Source organism: Oryctolagus cuniculus, chromosome 14, assembly GCF_964237555.1.
Source record: "Oryctolagus cuniculus chromosome 14, mOryCun1.1, whole genome shotgun sequence".
Lineage (NCBI taxonomy): Eukaryota > Metazoa > Chordata > Mammalia > Lagomorpha > Leporidae > Oryctolagus > Oryctolagus cuniculus.
This window is the reverse complement of record NC_091445.1, coordinates 18,224,094-18,232,260: the sequence shown is the minus strand read 5'-3', so window position 1 is coordinate 18,232,260 and position 8,167 is coordinate 18,224,094. Positions and strand designations below refer to the sequence as shown.

Below are 8,167 nucleotides of genomic sequence, written 5' to 3'. Positions count from 1 at the left end.
TGTAGTGGTTGTTTTCAATCGGGCCTCTCCGATGCCAGCTGGGAAGAGTCCAGGAGTGCAAGTCTGAGTGAAACCTCTGGAACTGGAGCCCCTCTGGCATCCTGCCAAGGCTGGTGCTTCCGGCATGCGTGGGCTGTTTTGAGGGTGGGCTCTGTTACTAGGGTCCAGGTCTGCACATCCCTTGTGGACAGCCCTTTAAGCCTGGAGCACTGGGGCTGACTTCACTCCCTCGTGCTCTGGTGTCACTCATGGGACTCAGGGTCATGGCACGTGTGTTCCACCTGGGCCACCTCTTACCTCCTGTGGCACATTGTCACCTCTTCTGTTGACACTTCTGAGTGTGTTTCCTCAGTTCTGAGGGAGCAACAGCCCCTCTGCCAATGCTCTCATTTTAATATTTTTGCATATTAAAATTTTATTTGAAAGGCAGACACATACACAGAGTAAGAGAGAGAGAGAAGGAGATCTCCCATCTCCTGGTTCAGTTTCTTTATTTTTATTTTTTTTATTTTATTTTATTTTATTTTTAACAGGCAGAGTGGACAGTGAGAGAGACAGAGAGAAAGGTCTTCCTTTGCCATTGGTTCACCCCACAATGGCCACTGCAGCTGGCACGCTGTGGCCGGTGCACTGCACTGATCGGAAACCAGGAGCTTCTCCTGGTCTCCCATGCAGGTGCAGGGCCCAGGGACCTGGGCCATCCTCCACTGCACTCCCAGGCCAGAGCAGAGAGCTGGACAGGAAGAGGAGCAACCGGGACAGAATCCGGTGCCCCGACCGGGACTAGAACCTGGTGTGCCGGCACCGCAGGCAGAGGATTAGCCTAGTGAGCTGCAGCGCAGCCCTGGCTCACTTTCCAAATGCCTGCACCAACCAGGGCTGGGCCATGCCAAAGTCAGGAGTCAGAAACTCAATCTGGGTCCCACGGGGTAGCGGGGACCCGACTACTTTAGGTGTCACGTGTAGCACTCCTGGGAGCCCTTAGTTAGGGAGCTGCAGTTGGAAGCAGCGCTGGGCCTGGAACCCAGTCTCTGTCGGGGACTGCAAGTATTCTCCAACTGGTATCCCAACCACGGCCCAGACACCCACCCCTGCCCCTTGCTCTTCAAGGCCTGGCCTGCCCCCAGGAGCTGTGTGTCCAGGGTTTGTGTGGTGGAACGTGTCCGGGACTTCACTACCTGCTGCTGGACTTCTGGTCCTTCGAGGTGGGCTCAGTAAGATATCTCAGTTTAACCCATTCCTGGCCGTGGGCTCTCTCCTGTCTGCCAAATGCACTGTTTGTCAAAGCCGAGTGCCCTCCTTCCTTTCTTTTACTTCCTCCTTGCTTTCCAGCCTGGATTTTTTCCCTGAGTCTTTCCCTCAAAATGCCACAGGCAAAGTTTCCTTTAGTGGGGTGATCCCAACTGCACACCACCTTCCTCAGCGAAGGCGAGCCGTGTGTTCTGCTAAGGTCCATCCGGATATTTATCACATCCTTCGCAGGTTCTATGAAATTGCCAACTCAAAAATGAGCCTGCTGTTATTGGATTTCAAGCCCCGCCTGCGCTTGCATTGGCATGGCCAGACCCAATGACTTTGCAGCCGATGTTCCCCAACCGTGCATTACATCAACATCTAGGTCAAACCCACGCTTGCTCTGTTGTCGTCCAGTCTGGCTGCACTTTAATATATGTCATCGTGAGTCCCTTCCCTAGAGCCCTCACTCAGTGTGTGTCTCTTGCCTGTTCCCTCAAAGGGAAGATATCACCAATACAAACACTACAATGGCCATTCAAACTCACCTAAAAACCCTGGTTTCCTAACCGCCTTCTCCTTTAGATTTGTCCAAGTTTCCATGACCATTTGTCCTATCTGCCCCAGTCTACAAAGAGGTGGTTCCAATGAACTAGCCAGTAAGCTCATGTGTCACTTCCAAGGGCCTGTGTGTGTGTGTGTGTGTGCATGTTGAAGCCTGGGCAATTGCCTTTTTTAAAAAAAGAAAACCAGACATTTACTTATCTGAAAAGCAGAGTAACACAGGGAGAAAGAGGGAGAGAGAGAGAGAGAGAGAGAGAGAGAGAGATTTTTCCATCTACTGGTTTACTCCCCAAATGGCCACAACAACCAGGGCTGGGCCAGGCTGAAGCCAGAAGGCTGGAACTCCCTCTGGGTCTCCCATGTAGGGGGCAGGAGCTCCAGTACTTGGGCCATCTTCTGATGCTTCCCCAGGCCTTTTAGCAGGGAGCTGGATCAGAAGCAGAATGGCTGAGATTCAAACTGGTGCTTCCATATGGCGTGCCAGGGTTGCAAGTGATAGCTTAACCTTTGCGCCATGGCATTGGCTCCTGGGACAATTGCTAAAGAAAGGGTTACTGTAAACATGGCAGAGGTTCCTAAAAGCTGTCCACTTGGAGAATCACTTTGCACCTTGACGTATTAGTTTCTGAGAGGCACTTCTATAAAGAGACAGAAGACTTCTGATACTGTGAAGAAATAGTCAGGAACATCCAGAATGTGGGATATTCTGCAAGACAACTGGCTTGGTTCCTTCCAAACACAATATCGTTTTTAAAAAGGTCAGAAAGGCTGTTTTAGAATCTTCAGAGCCCGCAGAGACATCACGGTCAGATATACGAGTGAACTATGATTCGATTTTTGGTTCAGAGGAAAAGTCTGTGCGGGCTGTATTAACAAAAGGGAAAATTTGAATATCGATGGGATATGAGAGGGTACTAGGGAAACATGCTGTTACTTTTCTTCAATGTAGTAAGACTTTGGTGATTACGTAAGAATGTGTTAGGAGATGCTTGTGCGAGTGTTTAGAGGTGAACCCTGATGGTAGCATGATGGATGCAACCGATTTTCAAATTATTCTCTGCCAGCCACAGTATGTATATAAAAGCAAAGATGGTGAAATGTTAGCAAGTGTTGAATTTTCAAGATGAATATGTGGGTGTTCTTTTGTATTATCCTTTCAGCTTTTCTGTGTATTTTATAATACAAAGTGTAAAAACTGGAGAAGCCTATTTAACCTAGTGTTCCAAACATTCGACTATGAAGCTTGTTTTTCCCTCGTAATAACAATCTTACAAGAGCATCTGCTACTTCACGGGGTGTCTCTGGAACGCGCTTGCCTAGGACAAGCTTCTAGTAGCTACATTAAAAATATATACAATAATGGTAAATGCTCTGTGAAAAATCTTTTTAAAAATCCAACATGTACTGTTTTGCTAGCTGAGAATGAGCCAATGAGCCCATCTAATGCCCTCAATGCAGTGGGTGACTGTGTGGGCCACAGGGATGAAGTTCCAAGCTTGCATAGTGCTCCAGAACTGGCAGAGTGTCCCACCCAACTCCCTCCTCTCAGTGTAACCTCAAGGATGGTGAACCAGTCGCATTTCAATCACCTGTTCCCATCAGTGCTTGGAGAACGAGATATGGTAATGGATCCAGCTCAGTCTGAAGCTACTTCATATTCCTGGACTTTCGAGTTTCAAGGACCTATGAATTCCCTTTTGGTCAAGCCAGTTTGAGGGAGCTTCTGTTCATTACAACTAAACAAGTCCTGAATTATTAGGAAAAGAAAATTCCCCTGTTTTATTTATTTATTTACTTACTTTCTTATTTATTTATTTAGAGAGGGAGAGAGAGAATCTTCCGTCTGCTGGTTCACTCACCAAATGCTTGCCACAGTCTGATTGGGCCAGGCCAAAGCCAGGAGCCAGGAACTCCATTCAGATCCCTCTTGTGGGTGGCAGGGGTCCAAGTGCATGGACCATCACCTGCTGCCTCCCAGGCGCATTAGCAGGGAGCTGCATCAGGTGCGGAGCAGCCAGGACTCAAACCAGGTGCTCTGATACGAGGTGCGAGGTCCCGAGCAGTGGCTTAACCCACTGGGCCACAACAGCCACCATGGAAAGTTACTGAATTTGGAAGTTTTCAATTTCAAAATGAAATTTTTACATATCAATCTCAGTATTCTTTATTGCAAAAGTTGTTCAAATAGTGATGGCAATAGCAGAACTTTCAAAGATAGCATTTTCCCCATGGCTTGTATGAAACCACAGAATTAACTAATGAATGTAGTCTCATTAATATGACTTCTGTAGAGGAGAAATAGAGGCTTCCATTATCAGCGTGAGTAGTGATGTCATCTCCATTGGATTTTGTGCCATTTCTGGGCTGGAGGATCCTGCTTGTGCATCTCACACCGTGACTGTTACTTGTAATCTTTAGTCCCCCTCACCCTGTGTGCCTGGCTGTCAACAGTGATTTTACCACAGTGGCCACTTAGTTATTCCTGCCCAAATTCACCCAGGGAATACTGACACTGAAGGAGCCTCTGGCTGTGTCTTGGGCTGGCCTCCCTGATGCTAAGTGTGCCAGCTAGTACCCGTCAGAACGGCCCCATTGTCAAGGTTCCATAGATATTCAGGGATGACAGCGTGGTGGGTCTGGACAGCCAGCATTTGAACAGCAGATGTTGCATTGTTTCTGCTTCCTCCACCTCTGTGGCCTTGGGTCATCATCGAACCTGCTTCTGTTTTCCTTAGAATGAACTTGGCACCCTTAGGAAGGAAGCCCTGGAAGACTGCTCCTCACCAGTCCCTCTGGCCTGCCTACTGCCTCTGACATCTGCAGTGAGAATGCATCCAGTCTCAAGGTGAGATTATGTGCTGTGATGTAGCTTTTATAAACATTTGATTTCTATTTGGTGCATGTGAATTTAAGACCTGAGACAGTTAGACTTAAGGTGACCATCCTTTTAGGGGTGGGATAATAAGTAAAAACCCCATAGTTCCTTCTCCATTTGGCTGCCTCTAAGGAAAACAGCCCCTAAAACTGATGACATAGGACTTGTTCTGTTTTGTGTAAGAGCAGGCAAGGAGGTTGGATGGAGTCAGACTTGGGTTAATCTACATACTCAGGTCCACAGCCAGGGGCTTGGGTTCTTTCCACCTTTCTGCTCTTCTAGCCTCGAGGTGTTGGCCTTTTCTTGTTACTTCTTTGTGGGTTGCGTGTTGACTGAGAGAGCTTGAGATCACCTCCAGGGACTGCAATAACTAGGAGAAGAAGATAAACTGACTTACTAGAATATTCTACTTAAGGTCAGGAACCTTTGCCAGAAGACCTTGGAAGATCTGACATCTAGTTTCACTGTCCAGCTCCAGTTAACTGGCAGGAGGCCCAGGCTTTCCTGGCTGCCATGGATGATCCTAGGGCTGTGGGGAGAGTGATCCCCTTGAAGGGGTGATGTGGCTCTTCTAAAATATGACAGCAAGTGCTGTGACAAGCTTTCCATTAGAAGGTGGGGTTTATATGCTCTGCCTGTGAGTCAGGGCAGGTGTGTGACTGCTTGGACCACTTGAATGCAGAGGAAGTGATGCAGTGTGACTTCGGAGGCAAGAAGATCCAAAGCCATACTGTCGCTCCCCCTCTTCATGGAGGAATGACACTAAACCCTGCCTAGGCTTCATATCCGAGTCACGGCACCATTATGTCGCTCCCCCTCTTCATGGAGGAACGACACTAAACCCTGCCTAGGCTTCACATCCAAGTCACGGCACCATTATGTCGCTCCCCGTCTTCGTGGAGGAACAACACAGGACCCTGCGCTGTTCTTTCATCTGCTCGGCCCTCCCCGGGTTTGCTGCTGGTTCTTCCCGGGTTGGCTGCTGTCCCTTCCACCTCCGTGGAAGGGCGGTTCCCCCTGCCACTTTCCCCACTTCCGCGGGGGAGCGGCACACCGCCGGCCGGCTCTCTCGGGGGCTGCACAGGTGTTCCCTCAGATGTTCCTCTTAGATGTTCCTGGTGCATGCCGTCTCTCTCCTCCTTTATAGTCCTCTTCCACCAATCCCAACTCTGCTACCCACACGCCGAGTACGCTGCTCTCCTCCAATCAGGAGCAGGTCCTGCTGTTTATTGGTTGAACTGGAGGCAGCTGTGTAGAAGCTGTTTCCCTTCTCAGCGCCATATTGTGGGAAAGCAGATGCATAGAATAAGTCTTAATTCCAGTAACTTAGTCTAGTCCGAGTTGCTCCCAGTTGCTCCCCACACATACAGCTTGCACCTTGCCCACCAGGACACTTGCTCCTGGGTACTTCAGCAGCCTTATGTGAAATTCAACTTCCCCAGGGCCACCATGCAGGGAGAAAGTCAAAGTCATATGGAGGGACATGTGCAAGAGCTCTGGTTAATAATTCCAGATGAGGGGCCGGCACTGTGACGCAGCAGGTTAAAGCCCCAGCCTGCAGGGCCGGCATCCCATATGGGCACCGTTCGAGTCCCAGCTGCTCCTCTTCCAATCCAGCTCTCTGCTAATGTCCTGGGAAAGCACTGAAAGATGGCCCAAGTGCTTGGGCCCTCGCACTCATGTGGGACCAGGAAGAAGCTCCTGGCTCCTGGCTTTGGATCAGCTCATCTCTGGCTGTTGCAGTCATTTGGGGAGTGAACCAGTGGAATGGAATGGAAGACCTCTCTCTCTGGCTCTACTTATATCTGTAACTCTGTCTTTCAAATAAATAAAATAATTCTTTAAAAAAATTAATTCCCAATGAGTACAACTTTTGCATGTCCCAATCCGAATACCAGATGTGTAAGTGAAGAAGTTTCTAGGTGATTCCAGCCTCCAGCCATTCAGTCTGGGTCTCCCATGTGGGTAGCACTTGAGCCATCATCTGCTGTCTCCCTGGGTATATGTTAGCAGGAAGCTGGAATTGGGAGTGGAGGTGAGACTTGAACCCAGGCACTGTGATATAGGGTGTGGTCATCCCAAGCAGTATCTTAACCACTGCATCAAATCCTTACCCTATAGTTTTTAAAATTAATGTACATTTTCCATCAACTTTAAAAATATTTTCATTTATGTAAGTGAAGAAATTTCCTATATACAGATTTAGGAGCATCATGATGTTTCCCATCCTATTCTCCCTGTCACCCTCTCTCCTCCTTCCTTGTTTTTTCTTTCAATTTTTAGAATGACATGCTTTCAGTTTATTTTATAATCATAATAAGTAAAGAATTCAACAAATAATAAAAAAAACACTGCTCCTCAACAGTAGAGATAAGGGCTGCAAACAATAATCAAATCCCAAAATATCCATTTCACTCATATACTTAACATTTTTTGTACTCTATTAGTTACCACAGATCAGGGAAAACATAGGATATTTGTCTTTTTAGGACTGGTATATTTCACTAAGTATAATGATTTCTAGTTGCATCCATTTTGTTGCAAAAAAAAAAAAGGATTTCATTCTTTTTTTCAGCTGAGTAGTATTCCATGGTGTACATATACCACATTTTCTTTATCAAGTCCTCAGCAGATGGACATCTGGCTTGATTCTGTATCTTAGCTATTGTGAATTGAGCTGCAGTAAACATGAAGGTACAGATAGTTCTTTCACATGCTGATTTATTTAATTTCATTTGGGTAAATTCCCAGGAGTGGAACAGCTGGGTCATATGGTAGACCTGTTTTCAGATTTCTGAGACATCTCCATACCGTCTCCCACAATGGTTGTACTAGTTTACATTTCCACCAGTAGTGTATTAGGGACACTTTCTACCCACATCCTTACCAACATTTATAGTTTTTTTGATTTCTGTATGAGAGTCTTTCTAACTGGGTTGAGATAAAGCCTCACTGTGGTGTTTTTTAAAAGATTTGTTTTGTTTATTTAAAAAGTAGAGTTAGAGAGAGAGCAAGAGCAAGTGAGAGAGAGAGATCTTCCATCCTCTGATTCACTCCCTTAATGGGCACAATGGCCAGGCCTGAGCCAGGATGAAGTCAGGAGCTTCCTCCAGATCTCCCACATGGGTTCAGGGGCCCAAGTACTTGAGCCATCTTCCATTGCTTTCCCAGGTGATTAGCAGGGTGTTGGATCAGAAGTGGAGCAGCCAGAGCTTGAACCGGTGCCCATATGGGATGACAGCATTGCAGATGGCTGCTGGCCCCTCATTGTGGTTTTTCTTTGCATTTCCCTGATGGCTAGTGATCCTGAGTATTTTTTATGTGTCTGTTAGGCATTTAAATTTCCCTTTTTGAAAAATACTGGTACAAATCTTTTACCCATTTCTTAACTGTATTGTTTGTTTTGTTGTTATTGAATTTCTTTAGCTCTTTATAGATCCTAGATATTGATCCTCTATCAGTTGCATACTTTGTAAATATTGTCTCTCATTCTGT

At 46.8% G+C, this 8,167-nt stretch overlaps 1 long non-coding RNA gene across 1 annotated transcript in view; it reads left to right on the top strand.

The window, feature by feature from the left end:
- The first annotated feature begins 4,532 nt into the window (after positions 1–4,532).
- The window catches only part of LOC127492856 (uncharacterized), a 39,512-nt gene continuing 35,877 nt past the window's right edge, over positions 4,533–8,167 (top strand). Inside the window, exon 1 of the long non-coding RNA XR_011381934.1 lies at positions 4,533–4,642. This is a non-coding gene — a long non-coding RNA (uncharacterized lncRNA). The remainder of the gene's footprint in view (positions 4,643–8,167) is intronic.